General features: G+C 44.5%; 1 long non-coding RNA gene across 1 annotated transcript in view; it reads right to left on the reverse strand.

The window, feature by feature from the left end:
- Positions 1-2932: 2932 nt before the first annotated feature.
- Positions 2933-17856, reverse strand: part of LOC120370013 — a 40055-nt gene continuing 25131 nt past the window's right edge. The window contains exons 2-4 of the long non-coding RNA XR_005583562.1: positions 4527-4629; positions 4358-4426; positions 2933-3788 (exon numbers count right to left, since the gene is read on the reverse strand). This is a non-coding gene — a long non-coding RNA (uncharacterized LOC120370013). The remainder of the gene's footprint in view (positions 3789-4357; positions 4427-4526; positions 4630-17856) is intronic.

Here is a 17856-nt window from a genome sequence, read left to right on the forward strand (position 1 = left end):
AGTGGGGGTTCTGAGAGCCAAACTGTAAATCCTGTACATGATGGAAACCACTTCAAGCCAGTGGGTGCGGCAGCACCACCAGTTCCAGCACCTATGGTCTCATCTCTTCTTTAAAGCCTCTCATGAGGATTCCACATCTTCCCTGTGAAGCCTAGTCCAGAGCAAAACTATCTTTAGCGTTAGAAAGTCTTTCCTAATATCGAACCGAAATCTCCACTGCTGCAGATTAAACTGACTACTTCTTGTCCTGCCTTCAGTGGCCAAGGAGAACAACTGATCACTGTTTATAATAGCCCTTAACATAAAGGAGACTGTTATCGGGTTCCCTCTCACTCTTCTTTTCTCAAGACTAAACATGCCAAAAAAAATTAACCTTTCCTCCCAGGTCAGGTTTTCTAAACCTTTTATCATTTTTGTAACTCTCCCCTGGACTCTCTTTGATTTGTCCACCTCTTTTCAAAGGATGCAGTACTCCTGCTGAAGCCTCACCAGTGCCAAGCAGAGTGGGACAATTACTTCCCATGTCTTACATATGACATTTCTGTTAATAACCCCCAGAATGATATTAGCCTTTTTTGCAACTACATCAGATTGTTGGCTCATACTCAGTGTGTGATCCACTATAACCCCCTGATCCTTTTCAGCAGTATTACCACCTAGCCAGCTAGTCCCCATTTTGTAGTTGTCCATTTGATTTTTTTTCCCATCCAAAGTGTAAGTACTATGCACTTGTCTCTATTGAATTTCATCTTGTTGGTTTCAGACCAATTCTCTAATTCATCAAAGTTGTTTTGAATTCTAATCCTGTCCTTCAAAGGATTGCTACCTTGCTGTCCTCCTTTATAAGCATCCCCTCCACTCCATTATAAAATTTGCGGATGACACCAAGCTGGGAGGGGTTGAAGCACTTTGAAGGACAGGATTAGAATTCAAAATGACCTTGACAAAGGAAAGTCAGTTTTGAATCAGATGCTGAGGTTGATGATCATGTTGATGCAGGCCCGCATCTCTGATTGGCTAGAATGAAGGCAGTGGTGTTCAGAAGATTGACACGCATCGTTAGGAGGCTATGGAGAAGTAGGGCGATCAGATGAGAGACATGAAATATCGGGACCTGGATGGGGGGGAGGTTGCTGGCGGAGGGGAAGAAAAAGAGCCCCGGAGCATAGGAAAAATTGGTGGGGGCTGAGCACCCACTGGCAGCTCCCCGCCCCGCCCCCCACCGCATCAGCTCACCTCCGCCTCCCCTGAGCAGGCTGCCGCGTCCTGCTTCTCACCCCTCCCTCCCAGCGCTTGTGCCGCCATACAGCTGATTTGCGCAAGCCTGGAAGGGAGGGGGGAGTAGGAGGAATGTGGCGTGCTTGGGAAAGAGGTGGGGCCAGGGCAGGGATTTGGGGAGGGATCCAATGGGACAGGGAGGGGGCGGGGCCGGGGCTGAGTTGGTGGCACGAGCCCCCTCTGCCTGTGCACCGGAGTGCAAAATATCGGGACAATTGGCATCCCGACTGAACATCGGTCGGGATGCGGGACAAACAAGTAAATATCGGGACAGTCCCGACAAAATCGGGATGTCTGGTCACCCTATGGAGAAGGGAATCGCAATAATGAACGTGAGAGGAGATGAAGGCAAGGGTGGCAGGTTTAGTAGAGGCAATGCTGAAGCACTGACATGCAAGCGGCATTGGCTCCCTTGAAATCAGTGGCATTCACCCAGGCAGTGTTGTGGGGGATGCAATAGACAGATTTGCAGATGTGGGCAGATGAAGAAGGAATTCAAGGTTAAAGGTGGCACCAACTTTAAAAGCGGCGGAGACAAATTAGAGAGCTGAGTTGGTGAGTGCAGGGTGAGGAAACTGGGTTGGGCTTGAAGATGTTCCATTTGCCCAAGAGAAGAATTGTTAGGGGTTATTGATTGCACTATATGTCCAGAGGAGGATTATTGTTTTGTGGGGCCCTGGACCAGAGCAAGTGGCCCCCACCTTCTGCCTCCAGTCCACCACCCCCATTCACCCTCCCTCCCCAAGCTGCTCTTGCCAGGGAAATGGAGTCATGGTGCAGGGGTTTGCTCTGCTCCGCCCACCTGCTGTTCCTGCTGGGGAGTGGGGTCAGAGCATTGGGTCTTCCCTGGCTCTCTGGCAGGAGCGCCAGGCAGGCAGGCGGAGTGGGTTGGGGCACAGGGTGCCCATTTTTCTGGGGGCCCCAATTGGCCAGGGCCCTTGGGCACGGCCCAGTTGGCCTAGTGGGTAACCCTCCACTGTATATGGCACCCAGCCAGTGTTTAAGGGCAGTGCACAACATAAACCCCACATACAATATCTAATTAGAAACAATTAGAAAAAGAAATAATTTCATTCTCTCTTTAAAAATATCAAAGGGCAAATTCTGCTCTCAAATACATGCAAGCAGCACCAAGGGGGCAAAATTTGGCCCCAGAGGAGTGAGGAGTGCAAAGCTCAAAGAAGAGGGCATTCCAGCAGCTTGGCTGCAGCTGTGAAAAGGCCTTCTGTAAGGAAACTGTACAGCACACACTCTGGGCCAGATCTTCACCCTGCTCTAATTTACACCAGCTGAGGTTCTGGCCCTGTGAATTTACAGCAGAAATACTGACACACTTTAAGGATAGCAGTGTAGCTGGGCACTGTAGAAATCATACATTGGGCTGGAATGCCCTCTTCCTACAGTGCTGTTGGCATTGCTCAGCCTTTGGTAACATCACCTAATATTCTAAGACTGCCAGGAGAGGAAGTCAGTTCATTTTTCTCACCATCCACCCCATGAAACCATTTCCAACTCAGTCTGCTTTTTGTACTTGCCTTTATCACAGCAAACAAGCCCAGCCACAGCAGTGGGTTAATATACTCTCTTTGGGATGTCTGAAACAACAAGCAGTAGTTATGAAGTCCCACATTTGGTTGTGAGACTCCCCCGGTGTTTGCCTATTGAGTTGTGAATACTGATAAACTTCCTGGTCTGGCCCATTCAACCCTGATAAACTATGGCTCCTGCTTCAAGTGAGTGTGTGTCAGTTGTGGGCAGGGGAGAGTATTTGGGGAATTGCTCATTGCTAACAGAAAGATAGTTTGCAAATGACTGGTACATTCCCAGAGAAATATGTCTCCAGTGGCTACAAGGTTTACATTGCTTCATTGTACTCCTACAACAGGTGTTTCATTTCCACTTTCTGGTTTTGATTTTGGTGGCATGAGATTGTACCACATCCTTTTGGGGAGGTTACATTTCATTCTTCCTGCCCAGATTTTCTTGCAATATTGGTTGATCAGGTATCCATCAGTCACTCATCAATAAGAAGAAACTGTAAGGGACAATCCAAATTTAAAAAACTAAATAAATCAAAGTAAAACATTTCCTTTGCCTTTATATTTCTGCAGCCTCTGAAAAATCATGACTGAGACCTATCTCAATAGATATGTAACTGTATAATAATATTGTGTAAACAATTCTTATCCTGTGTCTGTGGTTTGCATAGTATAATACTCATATCCTCAAAAATATCATTTAACTTTAGCTCCACATCCTAAAATGATTCAGCCTTTGAAAAGAAGAAGTTTTGATCCAAGTTCATCTGACGCTTCAAAACTTCACACAAGAGTACTGGCATCTGCAACAAAACCACAGCATAGTCGCTTTACGTGCTACTTCTCAGGCTTGTAAGACCCACTGCTTTCAATGGACCACCACTTCAAACCTTGACATTGCTGACTGGCTTCATTTGTCTCCCATATCACATGGCAAGTTCTGAAGCTTCAGATGTGTAGTGGCATTTGCTCCTGGTAGGAAAAAGAAAAAAACAGAGCAAGAAAGCAGAAAGGAGCATGAGGTTCCAATTGTCTGAAAACCAGAAACATCTGTTGAAGTCATGAACAGTTGATTAGTGGAGTTCATTTCCAGGGTACAGCTTTCAGTGGATCAGCTCTTCTATCTGAGCACTTTCCTCGTCTTTGCAGTTACTGGGGATATTAGAAAGGATTAAACTGACCAGGCAGGAGAAGCATGCCACTCCTCTTTTTCCTATGAATTTGCTGGCTAGATAATTTGTAGTTTATAGTTAATATAAAAATTAAAAATAGGTTTTGTAGGGATTTTTGTGTTTAGGCAGGTAGTTTAGTCCACCCTATTGTGCAATTCTGATTTTATCATGGCAGATCTAGTTTAAATATATAGGGATTAAAGGTGTGTGTGCCTTATGGCAATTAGATGTTCATGAAGGACAAACATGCAAGATGTCCTAGATCCCTAAGAGAAGGGCACCTTCTGAGGGGTTCTCATTATGCCCTGGCTTTATCCCTTTGATTCACCTTGAGTAGAAGCCTCTGCTTCCTCTCCTTTATATACTTACCAGCCCAGGCAAGTAATACTAGATCAATCTCATCTGCTCTGAAAGAACCAGTTCCGTCTGGCCCAGGACCTGGAAGCAAAACATTCCTCCATCAGCATTCCCTCCCACCTTCCCCAATGCCACATGTGACTCCCTTCTTAAAGTACCCCTGCCCCTTACCAAGCTTTACCTGTCTTTTAGTAGTTGGAGTGGACAGGTGAGGGAATCATCTGAAGTAACATTGGCCTCCTGGGTGGAGAAAGCTGTGAGCTCTGTCTCTAGGCTCTTGCCGTCTGGAAGAAGACGAGTGGTGGCAAATACTTAGATCAGAGGTGGGCAAACTATGGCCCGCGGGCCACATCCAGTGGGGGAGGCTAGCCCCCGGCCCCTCCTCTGCTGTTCCCCCTCCCCTGTAGCCTCAGTTTGCTGTGCGAGAGCTGCCAGGGTGTAATGTATTAAATTGCTCCCCGTGGGAATGTGCTATTTACGGAGCACCAGGACTGGCAGCTGTAAGTAGTACACCGTAAGTAGCACATTCCCGGGTAGGGAAGGCTGTGCCTCCCCAAGCAGCCTGGCTCCCACCCCGTATCTGCCCCCTCCCACTTCCTGCCCCCTGACTGCCCCCCTCAGAACCGCTGACCCATCCAGCCCCCCCTGCTCCTTGTCCCCGACTGCCCCCTCCCAGGACCCCTGCCCCTAACCACCCCCCTGGGACCCCACCCTATCCAACCACACACTCCCAGTTCCCTGTCCCCTGACTGCCCCAACCCCTATCCACACCCCTGCTCCCTGACAGGCCCCCCCAGACTCCCACACTTATCCAAACCCCTCTGTTCCCCATCCCCTGACTGCCCCCTGGGACTCCCTGCCTTTATCCAACCCCTCTGCTCCCTGCCCCCTTACCATGCCGCTCAGAGCCTCAGGACTGGCAGCCATAAGTAATACACCATAAGTAGCACATTCCTACAGGGAACAATTTAATACACTACACCTGGGTAGGGAAGAACCCTGATGTGACCCTCAGGCCAAAAAGTTTGCCCACCCCTGACTTAGATTGTACTGCCAATCTCCTGCTCCATGACCAAGAGGCTGGGTTACTAGCTGGGGAATAGGGGCTTACAAGAAATATATTCTTGGTGAGCCACATCATCAGAAACCTTGGGGATTCTGACACCAGGATTCCCCATCATGGTTCAGTCAGGAGACCTCAAAGTAATCTAATCACCAGCCAGCGAGCCGTAGTAGAGATCTCTGCCTCCCCTTCACCAGAATATGGAGGAAAACACCATTGCACAGTGAGGAAGCAATGTTGGCGTGAGGACAAGTCTCCATCATTCACCCCAACTCCAGCTGCACCCATGTCCCTTGGCCTCCCCTCAAGTGGTGTTTACAATAATTAAGCTACTAGTGTAGATGGCACAATGCCATTTCTAATGTTGTTACAAGAAGCACTGTAGAGGCCTGGTTGAATTGCATTTTTTTATATTATATGATGTGTGTTGAGGGGAAACCAGTGGTGACAACTGTGGTCAGCAACAGATCATTTGCCTAGTGTAGATGGGGCATTATAATACAGGTAGACTTTCTTTGTCAATGTAACTAGCACGTTCTTATGAACAAGCAGGGCCAACTCCATAATCTCTTCCTGGATTCTGCCCAATGGGAACATCAGCCATTGGGGGGGCAAGAAACTGGATTGTTCTCAACAATGTAACCACTGAATCCCCTTGTTGTGATTCATAAACACTTTGTGATTAAATTCTACATGTCTCTCCCACCTACAGCATACGGGGTTGCTCTTTAAAAGAGAACCCTGGCCTCATGTAGCATGTTGTGTTAGAATTGGGGTTTCTGACACTAATAAAAGAATCTCCAAACCACTTTACTGCTCTGTTTTTCTTCTTACTATCATTGGGTCAGATTATGGCCCGACTCGTGTGGTAGCACAAGGAAGTGAGGGTGGCTCTTTCTCCCTTGTTACAGCACAGCCGCCTGGAACAACTTCTGCCAGCAACAGCAGGGACAGGGAACCGCTTGCAGGGAGCCACCTGAGGTGACCGTAAGCACTCCCCAAGGACCTCAACATTTTGACCATAGACACAAGGCTGACCCCTGCTTACTAAAGATCAGACCTTTTTAAGGTGACTAAATTTGGACACCCAAAAATTGAGGCACTAATAATCACTAGTCGCTTAAGTAAATCTTAGCCTTAATGTTTATTATCCATTTCTGCTAATATTCCTTATAGGATAATTCTCTTCAGGGCTAGATGGGATGTTTTATGTATTCAGAAGGAGGGACTTTCACTTAATGAAACAACTCCTGTGGAAATATCAGTGAATATGCTCTATAGGTTACCAGAACTCAACCAATAATAAATGTTTCCCCATTATTAATTCTATCAGTTCCAATTCCTACCATGTAAAAAACTCTGCCAAAACAAAAATACCACCAGTGACTGTTGATCTCAGGTTCTAGAAATACAGATTTTGTAATAGTTTTGCATTGTATAGTTTAATTAATGGCCTGGGCACCTGGAGCCCAGGATAAGCGCTCTTTTATGTTACTTATTTAAATCCAAATAAGTAAACTATTTTTTCCACTTTCAAAAAAATTTAGTTTCATATAACTCAAGACCAGACATGCACCAGAGCCAGTCAGGCGAGCAATTCGGTAAAAGCTTTCTAGCCTTTTGTAGTACCACTTTCCATAAAAGTCCCATTTACAAATAAATACTTCAAAGACTATGTGCATATGCATTGTTTTCACAATACAAGCCTGTTAAACTGATCTGTTGTGGAGCCTGCCTTATCGTGTGTTATCACAAAAAAGGTAGTTGAATCTGTTTGCCCCTTAAACAGTAAGGGCCAGATTTCAATACCTTTATTTACCTTATTCCACAGCTGATCCCACTGAAATCAAATAGAGGTGTTGATAGGAAAACACAGAGAATTAATATGGGGGAGGGGAGCTAGCGAAGGTTTGTGTTAGGGAGTGGAATTTTCAAAAGCTCCTAAGTGACTTAAGGACTACAACTTCTCCTGTGGGACTTGTGCTCCTAAATCATATTAGCCTTGTTTACATGCAAAAGTTGTATTGCTTTAACTATAGTGGCATTACAGCAGTAAAATCCCTTAGTGTGGATGCAGTTATACCAGTAAAAATATGATTATACCAGTACAGATTATTCTGGTAAGGGAAGGGGAATAAGCTATACCAGTATAAGCAATTTTATACTGGTATAACCATCTACACTAGGGGTTGTACCACATCCCTAAGTGGCACAGTTACACTGATATAAAAGCTGTGTGTAGGCTAAACCAGATGTGCTTTTGAAAATCCCTCCCAGAATTGTCAAGTTTAGGCTTAGGGAAATCAATGGAAAGACACTGCTGCTCTTGAGTAAGGGTGACAGAATCTGGCCCTAAAAAAGAACGTGAGTGGCTGGGAAAGAGGCAAGTGAATATTCAGAAACGAGGATTTCTTCAAAAACGTTGAAAAACCATTAATAGCTAAAATATTCCTTACATTTATATGAGATCCTTTGAGCTGGGACGCACCAAGGGGCTTTTCAAATTAAGGCCTCTCAACCTGGCAGCTGCTCCACCTGGGTGCACCCCTGTGGCTGTTCAGGGTCCTATGGGGATCTGTGCTGGTGGAGGAAATAGCAGCATGAAGCAGCTTGCAGGATGGGGCCCCGCACCTTCACTTTGTTCACTGATTGCTTAATCACTACAGTAGAGGATCACTAAGACCGTCCGTGTAAACTGACTGGCTTCCTTGGAAAGTGATGGTAAGATCCAGAATTATTGCCATCCTTGTAAGTAAATGACTGACCTTAGAGGGTTGTACGTTCTGTGGAATTCTACTCCTGGAGATTAGAGAGTTCAGGAACTGCCTTTTTAGGCAAGAGGCTAAGCAGAGCTGTTTAACTACTACTAGCAATAAAACTAACAGTGAACCCGGAAAGTGGCTCCCTACCCTTATAAGGAGAAAGACAGGTATTTCCTCATGACCATATTTGGTACTGCAGGAAAACATACTATCAAGGTAAAGGAACACCTCCCAAAACAACGTCAGGATCACATGCATCCCACAGTTTCAAAAGGGAGACTGTTGCACAATACCAATGCTAATGCACTTTGCATCTCTCTGGCTCCCTTCATCTGAGACTCTCAAAGCACTTTACAATATTAGTGAATTAGGCCCTCACTACCTTTAGGAAGCAGGGAACTTTAATTAATTAAAAGATCATTTTCAAATTTGGGAAAGCAGATGACTGGTGGGAGAACAGCATGTCATTTTAATGCTACATTTTAAGGCAGTCAAGCCAAATTTTTCAAGAGTGGGTGCTGAATGTCAGGCATCTTAATCTATATTTAGCCACCCAGATTTCCAGAGGCACTGAGCAACTGTAGTTTTCATTGATTTTAACAGGAGCTGCAAGATCCTCATCCAATCAGAAAAGCAGGCCATTTATTTCAGCATCTAGCTTTAGCAAATATGAAAATCTTGTCCTAACTGCCTTAAAATTAGAGCAGGTTAAAGATAATTATAGAGGGGTTGGGGGGGAATGTTTTCCCTTTGTTCACCTTTTTCATGAAATTGTTGATGAAATATTTCAAAATTAAGTATTATGACATAGTTTCAAAACACTTCAGCTCTGATCCACCAAGGTACCGAGGTACCTAAACCCTAGACTCAGGCAACCTAATCTTGGGTTTAGGCACCTAGAGTCCCAGTTTTCAGCTCCAGGGTGAGTCACAAGACTTCTGTTGAGCCCTGTAGATTTCTGCCTCTGTACGTTTCTCCCTGTAAGCTTCTGTCTCTGGGCAGAGGCACTGCTGCCTCACTCTAAGCATCCAGATGCCTATTTCCTGCCCAAGTCCCACAGCAAGTCACAAACAGAGAAGACAGGCACTCGGCTGTCTAAGTAGGGCCCAATCTGACAGGCGTGCTCAGAGACCATCTACCAGATCGGGTGCTGTTCAAAATCTGGCAGCCGAGGGGTGGCGGGTGCACTGCTGACCTTATAGTTTTTGTCCCAGTGGTTAGAGCACTTGTCTGAGATGTGGCAGCACTTGTCTGAGAGGTGGTTCAATTCCCTTCTCTCTGCTAGAAGGGGAGAAAAGATTTGAACACAGGGTCTCCCACCCCTCGGGAGGATGCTCTCACTGCTGGGTTATGGGATATGCTGACGTGGGGACAGTCTCTCCTGATGAAGCTGTTCCACTGTGAATAAATAACACAAGAGTGACTGGAGGAGGGGAACTGGACCCTGGATGTCCCTTGTGGATGCCCTAACCACCAGACTTCAGAGGGATTCTCTCTCTCTCTCTCTCTCTCTCTCTCTCCGGCCCAATGACTATTTCTCACAAAGAATTTCTCCATAGTGAAGCAGTCTTTGGGCCAGAAAGAGATAGCGTGCAAATAACTCTGGAGTCTGGTTGTTAGGGCAGCCCTGTAGGAGACCCATGTTTCAATCCCCCTCCTGAATGCATTGTCCAAAGTAGAATAGCTGGGGCGGATGGGGAGCTGGAAAGTAGAAGCTACGCTGTCTTCATGCTGTTTTTCTTTCATTTTCAATTAGATCCATTAGCTGCAAGGTGTGTGTTTAGGGTGACCAGACAGCAAGTGTGAAAAATTGGGACAGGGAGTGGGGGGTAATAGGAGCCTATATAAGAAAAAGACCCAAAAATCAGGACTGTCCCTATAAAATCGGGACATCTGGTCACCCTATGTGTGTTTCATTTTTGTTGTTGTGTACACAAGCACTATCAGAACTTGGAAAAGAAGAGAAAGTAGGAACCTAATGGGGCAGTGTAAAGGTTTTCTAGCTTGCATCTTCTTAGGATGAGTGCATTACTCATAAGGGTCAAGGCCACAAGAGAGTTATGTAGCCCATACCAAACAACTGTCTAGAACATCCTTATACCACACCATGATGGAGTCACCACCATGTAAGAAATCTTATTACAGGAAAACAATTTTAAATACAATGGCCCAGATCCTCAAAGTTATTTAGGCTCCTAACTTCCACTGAAATCACTAGAAGTTAGGTGGAGCCTAAATACCTTTGAGGATCTGTTCCCATCTGCTACCAAAACTCTAAAAATCTACTGGTATAATACCTTGTATCCCTCCACCACCACTGTACTACTCTCTTACTCATACTTCTTTAGAATCTTGAAATCAGCTGTGTAGGCCTTCCAGAGGGGAAAGCATTGTAGCTGCTAAGCTAAGATCATATCTGAAAAATTAAAAGGCCTCTTGCAAGAGCAAGATTCCTGGCTAATGCTCCATGCCTAGTAGAGTGCAGGGATGGGTTCCACTTCCTTGAAACGCTCTACAGTATTGGGAAAATGTATTATATTAGCAAACATATTGTTTAAAACATATTAGTTAACCAAACATGATTTAGCAGCTTGTGTAGATTCTAATAAGTGATGTTAAACAATTATTTAGCCGGTGGTGGCAAAGGTGGATTAGTCATAATCAGCTAACACATTTTTAAACAATCAAGTTTAAATCCTTTTATAACATGCTGCATTTCCCCAATATAGCCAAGGCCTAAAACACAGTAAAAGCTTCTAAAAATTACCTAGAATTACTCTTATCTAAAACAATATTACAAATTAAAGGATCAATGGATTGTGAGCTATCAGAATTATAAATAAATGTGTCCATTGGAAAGGAAGGGGATTCTCAGATTCCCAATGGGATAAATCCCGCATACTTAGCCCTGAAGGGTCACAAGATATTGGCCCTCCAAACTTGTCACTAATTCAGGAATGAAAGTTACCCATCCTGTGCCTCAGACCAGAATGATCTGGGGGGAGAATCCCACATTTGGAGAAAGAAAAACATTTTTGAGAGTGTTTTTTTAAAGCTTCTCAAGGGTTTGGAATGCTAGGAGTAGTCTTGGTGGAAATAGATTAGCAGACAGAGTGTAGGCAAGGTGGTCAAAGGTGCATGGTTAGTGCAATTTATCAGATGGATAGCACCATCGTGTATGTGGTACAGTTATGTGTCTTATCTTCACGGCCCTACAACCAAAATAAACCACAGAGAAGTCTTGGAGTCTGTGATTGTGTTGTCTTAAGTGCACACCTCTTGAGGTGGTGACCTAGAACACACCCCACATCTTTAACTTTATGTAAGACAACATCAAAACAAACATAAGCTGTATTTTTCCTCTTGGGATTCCCACTGAGACCCTTTGATGTCTTGTTCCTAATTGTTTCTGATTATTGTACTCTGGGTTTTCCCTGAGATGGTATGATTGTCTAAATTGTATACAATCTCTTCCATCCAGATGATTCCCAAGGTCTTTAACAAAGTGATTGTTTTAATAGAACACAGCAACACTACACCAAAGGATACCTGATACAAACGAAACCAAAAGCGGAATTTAGATGATACATTCTTTCTAGGTTGGAATTTTGGCCAGGATACAAGAGTTAATACCCCGAGTCTTGTGAAAAGAAATTCTAATGCAGATATTGAAAATGAAAGTGTTTCTTGCAAATGAGCTTGTTTGAAAATCTGACCACTTATTTAGGTATCTTGGATGCTTTTGAAAATTTGATTGTATCTATATGCTTTCAATTGGATGAAATCCTGGACCTAGCGAAGTGAATAGCAGTTTTGCCCTTGACTTCAATGGAGCCAATATTTCACCACTAGTAGGTAGGTATCATATATATATAGGTTCTGTATATAATTAATTAAAACCTTCTGTCTGGCTAATTTATTCCCAATTTTTCATTTTAACATTTTAGGAACAATGATTCATCTCTACATTTCAAAGGTATATACATATACACACATTCTCTGGGTGTCCCTGTTACTCAAATACTTGTTTACACAGAGGCAGGTTACTTTTTGTAAATGTGTGATTTTTGTGAATGTTCTATGAGACATTAACTACAGTTCTAGTCTTTTTCAGGTCCACTGTCAATAAAGGCCCAGATCCCCAAAAGTATTTAGGCTACAAACTTCCACTGAATGCATTGGAAGTTGGAGCTTAAGTACTATGGTGGACCTGGGCCAAAATGCCTAAATTTTAAGTGCACACTATGTCTAAACCTGTGTAACTGGCACACCAAGAAAACACAAACAGCTGTCCTGTATTTGGGCAGCTATTGGCGTCACACAGTTCTAGAGTTAATGTACATCTATCAATTAAGCTTTACTAAGGCTGTTGATGTTCCTCTCTATTGTTCCGAGCAGCGGACTGCCCAGCTGCTGAGCATGGAGGAAGGGGGAACTCCCATAAGAATTGGAAACACCCTCATTTGGCTTGGAAGACACCCGCCTAAAAAAGTGCTCAGTGTGTATAAAAACGCTAGAGGAAGCGCAAATATATACAGCCAATACAGGGAGGGCACAGCAGAGAAAATAAAAAATGTTACAAAACAAACACATTACATTGTTTTTAATCTGCAGGACCTAAAATAAGTCTGAGAACCGCTCAACCTGAGGGGAACAGGTTAAACTTTGATGACAACTTTTCTGCTGTTTTTATACCACCTGTCCTGGGGACAACACTCAACAAAAAGCCACAGGGGATTTTGGTACTCACGGAAACACACTTTACTTTCACTTGCATGGTAAATACTTTTAAAGGTGTGTTGCCCCTGGCTAGATTCCCCCACCTAACTCTACAAAAAAACACTATGCCCAGGTCACCAAAAGGCTCGTTTTCAGAGGGGACACTGTTCACTTCAAAGATTATGATGTTTCCCAAAGTGCGTTCACTCAGGTCACCACAGCCCCGGGTGAGGGGGCAGTAAGGCAAAACCGGAGCTGCCCTGAAGATCTCGATGGCTATTGATGAACAGATATCGATGGATGCTACATCGACATAGAGTTCCAGGGGCTTTTCCTCTCTGGTCTCCCCCCTCCAGCTTTAACCCTCTGGTGTCTGTGGATACACAGATCTCCTCCGGCGCTGGGCTGTTTGGCGGGAGACTGGACAGCGGCACCATTCTAAGGGGCAGGGGTCTTGCTGTTCAGACTCTCCGGCCGCTAAACAACACCCGCTCGGTTCCCCTTTCCCCGGGGCGGGCGTTGTTCTGCCAGCGCCGCGCTGTGTTTACACAACGTGCAGTGGGGCAGCCGGGCGGGGCTGTCGCAACCCGGCGCGGCAGGACAGAACGGGAACGCGGGCAGGCGGCTCCCACGCCCTGCGCCTTTCAGGCTTCCCGTGAACCCAGGGGCACCCGATCCCTGCAAAGGGAAGGGCTGCAGCTTTGTTTACACAACACGCCGCCCCGAGAAGGGCCTTGGTTCGGCCGAAACGCGGACCGATTTGCTGCTGGCCGACGGTCAAGGTGTGTTAGAAGCAACTTCAAAGCGCGGCTGAATGAGAAGTATTGAAATTCACCCCATGGGCTGTCCAGTGGCTGAATAATTCACTTTGGGGCCAGATCCTCTGTTGGGGGAAATTGGAGTCGCGCCATTGATTTCAGTGGCGCTTCAATGACTGCCACTGAGCGCTGCTGATTTACACCTGCTGCGGATCTGCCCCATGGTTTGTTAAAACGTTATTATTATATGTGTTTTGGGGAGCATCCAGAGGCTGACATGAGGCACACAAGGCTCCCTTCGCTGTACAGATATATGGGAAAACATGGCCTCTGCCCTGCAGCACTTACACTTGAGTTGCTGTGTTTCTCATGGTATCTTGTGGTTAAGGCATGGGAGTAGGCATTATGATTATTGAATTCTTTTAATAGTTGCCAAGAGACTGGCCGTGTGTGACCTTGATCCGGATTCTGCTTCTCTATGCATCGGTTTCCCCATCTGTGAACCTGGGAGAATACTTACCTACTTCTTTTGCCAAGAGAAATTCATTAACCTCTGCAAAGCATCTTGCGATCCTCTCATGGAAGATGCTATATGAGTGCAAAGGATTATTATTCTGCAACACACATTACTACAAATAGAAATGCTCAAAATAATAAAGCTGCCCAAGGTAGTAGGCAAATTTCTGGGAATTACATTGCAGGAAGTGACAGCACAGCCCACCACTCCTGTCTTCTCCTGTAAATGGCTCTGTGGCCCTCCACTCTGTGATCACTCCTATGTACTTTATTTGTGTTTCATCCTCTTCCACTGTGTCACAGTCCCATGCAGCAATTCTTATTTAGTGTCATACAATCATAAGAAAGAAGAGATTGAGATTTGCCTTTCCTTCCTGTTCTCTGCTGCTACTCTTGCAGTTAACAAACTCATTAATCCCTTAGCTCTCCCCAGTCCAGGCTGATCCAGTAACTAGTCATTCCTTTCCTCCTGGGGGGGGAGGGTAATTAGATGTACAGTGACCGGAGTGCTGGTCCAATTTCTGGTTCTCAGAACTCTGTCACAAGAAACCATCATAGAGTCATAGAAATGTAGGACTGGAAGGGACAGGACCTCAAGCCCCCTGTGCTGAGGCAGGACCACATATTCCTAGACCATTCCTGACAGGTCTTTGTCTAACCTATTCTTAAAAATCTCCGATGATGAGGATTCCACTGGAGGATCGACAATTGTAAATGACACTGGTCTGAGATCCAGCACTTGCTGTATTCAGTGCAAAAAAAAAAAGGAATGCAAGACCGAAGGATAAATAAACACTTTATGATATCCTGCAATCCAATGGGGTTAGAAGCAAAGGTTTTATATGACTGCGAAGCCAGGTATGCCATTCCCATAGTGGTATAGAGCAGTGATTCCCAAGCTTTTTAATAATGTGAACCCCCTTCCTCCAGTCTGAATTCCACACCTTCCCTGTGGCAACGGGAGTCAATCTTTAGGCATTTCTATACTACTAATAATACCTAGCTGCTATATAGCACTTTTCATCCATAGATCTCAGAGCGCTTCACAAATGAGGTCAGTAACACTAGCCCCATTGCACAGATGGGGAAATTGAGGCGTGGAGTTAGGAAGTGACTTGACCAAGGTCACCCAGCAAGTCATTGACAGAACTGAGAATAGAACCCAGAGCTTCCAAGTCCTGTCCCTAACTCTAGCCTCAATTCTACTCACCCACTTTAGTGGGGTAAGAACTTATTTTTAGACAGGTGAGTAAAATAAAATTACTTTATTCATTACCATCACTTTGGAATAGGTAGGTAGGTGAACAGATTTTTGCCTGGCCTTCTGAATTTTCATGGCTGTTTTGAAAGGTTAGATATAGATATACATCTTTACATCCCCCTAACTGATACAGTGATAGATGCTCTATAAATAAATACAATAAATAAAAGATAAGATTTTCTATTATTATTATTATCATGATCGGCTGTGGCTGAATTTCTGGCTTCCATTGAAGGGAACCTGGATCTTTGACCTAGATGGCTACTTGAAGCTTCTGGCAACAAGTTGTAAACATCCACACCCTGAACATTTACGCCTGAGCTTGCTAACTTGCCAGCTACGCACCTTGTCCTATACTGCAATGGTTTTGGAGAAGGGAAAAACATTAGCTCAACACGTGCCAAAGGGAACAAAGCTAGGTCACATCATTAGCTCTTACCACATTCATGTTTACGCTCTCTCATATGGCTTAGCTGGGTCTATGGCCAACTTCTGGCTGAATTGAAGTCTCACCAAATATGTGCACATTGCAGATGGTACCCAGATCTCTGCATACTGTGCAGCCTTGTTCAGAATGTTTCTTTCCAGTTATATTCCCTAAAATATAGAACAGCTGAATCTCAAATAGCATCTATCACAGCCTTCGGCTTGTGCAACATTAGCTTTCTTCTTTCATCCTAAAGTACACTTGATCTCACCTTGATGTTCCCGATGTACTAAACATGTATTTTTTAATATATTTTGTGCATTCCCAAAGGACTGGGTAAACAAAGTGTCCTCTCAACCTAACCAGTGCATTGGCCAAAGGCACTGCTAGTTGTTTGTGCTGCACTTCCTCTAGCATCTAAGTGCACTGCCCACTTCTCCCTGCTCATCATTTTGTACCTGCTGTACAATCCGTAAGATCCCAGGGTGATGCCAATACCAATTCTCTGTCTACAGTATTGTCTGTCCCTGCATCTTCTCTGAAAAAACATCCTAGCCACTCCATGCCCTCATCTTTCTTAGCCATTCAGTAACTCCTATATCTCCTGCAAACTGACCTCAGAAAAAAAATTACTTTGCCACAAAGACTGAAATTTCCCATATGTACTGCATGGGTAGCTACCATGTAAGGCTCCCTACAGAGCTCTGCCAATTTGCTCCATCTCCAGGGCCATTCTAAAAGGCTTACTTACTACTGACGGCCAACAACAGTGCCAGCTGTGAGTAAGAGTGCTGTGGTGTGGACACCAATTATTTAAAAGCTAGATTGATACCACCAAACCATTTCATACAGGACACGTTACAACTGTCAGATGGTACTGACTAATGATTTTCAGTAACAACCTGGGTCCTGATTTGAACCCCTAACCTACTGATGAAAAGCTCCAAAACTCATTACAAATTCCCTATGCTGTCCTTTACACTTGTGCCTTTCTGGTCTCACACAGAGTCACTTCCTTTCCTGTGCTGTCTTTCCTCTTTGCCAGGAGCCCTGCAGCTCCAACAGCTGCTGATATAGTGTGAGGCTTCAGCTTTGATAGGAAGCCAGGTTGTTTATTAATTAAAAACACAAGCATTCCAGAGCCTTTCTAGGGTCATAATCAAATGGCTTGGAAAAGGAAGGCTGTCTTATCAAGGGCTCTGAATTGTTAGCCCTCGTTAATCAGAAGTTTTCAGTCATATCAGATAAATAAAATCAATAGTGTTTGTTGTCATTACTTATGGAGAAAATGTGCCATTGAAACACACTTTTTGGAAATGTTAACAAGCCAGACCTTGAAACACAATGGCACTTACGAAGCTTGGTGCTCCACAATGGAAATGGAATTCAGTCAAGCCTGAATGAAGTTTCCAGAGTTGCTCTTTTTCCTCAAGCCAGTTAAATATCTTTCAAGGCTGTGTATTCATCTGCCCCCCTCCCCAACTGTATTTGTGTATTTCTATTTGTATGTTATAAATAATAGATTTTTTTTTGCATGCTGCCTGCCCGCCAGGCTGGAAACAGCCTTCTGTTTCCCATATGTCACATATCCTCCCACTCTTCCTTTATATCTCACCTTTAAACCCGCTTCTTTCTCTGGACTCCCATTGCTGATCAACTGCTATTCTGCCAGCCTTACTTTCTGTAGTGCATCTATCCCCCACTGTAAGCTCTCCAGGCCAGCGACTTTGTCCAGCTGTGTGTTTCATAAACTACTGTGCACGCCTCTGGTGCTACAGAAATAATAAACAAGAGACTAAAGCCATGATATTCAGATCTGGAATACCCTACATGTTTGGGGGAGTTAAGAGCCAGGATTTTGGCTCATACCCATGTCTAATAATTCGCAATAGCAGTTAACTTTCACCAAGCCAGTATATCAATGAAGGGATATTGTGCAATAACTACAGCTGGTTGAATAATAAATAATAATAATAATAAATTGATTGACAAAAATATTCCCTAA

This window comes from Mauremys reevesii, linkage group 8 (assembly GCF_016161935.1).
Source record: "Mauremys reevesii isolate NIE-2019 linkage group 8, ASM1616193v1, whole genome shotgun sequence".
Taxonomy (NCBI): Eukaryota; Metazoa; Chordata; order Testudines; family Geoemydidae; genus Mauremys; species Mauremys reevesii.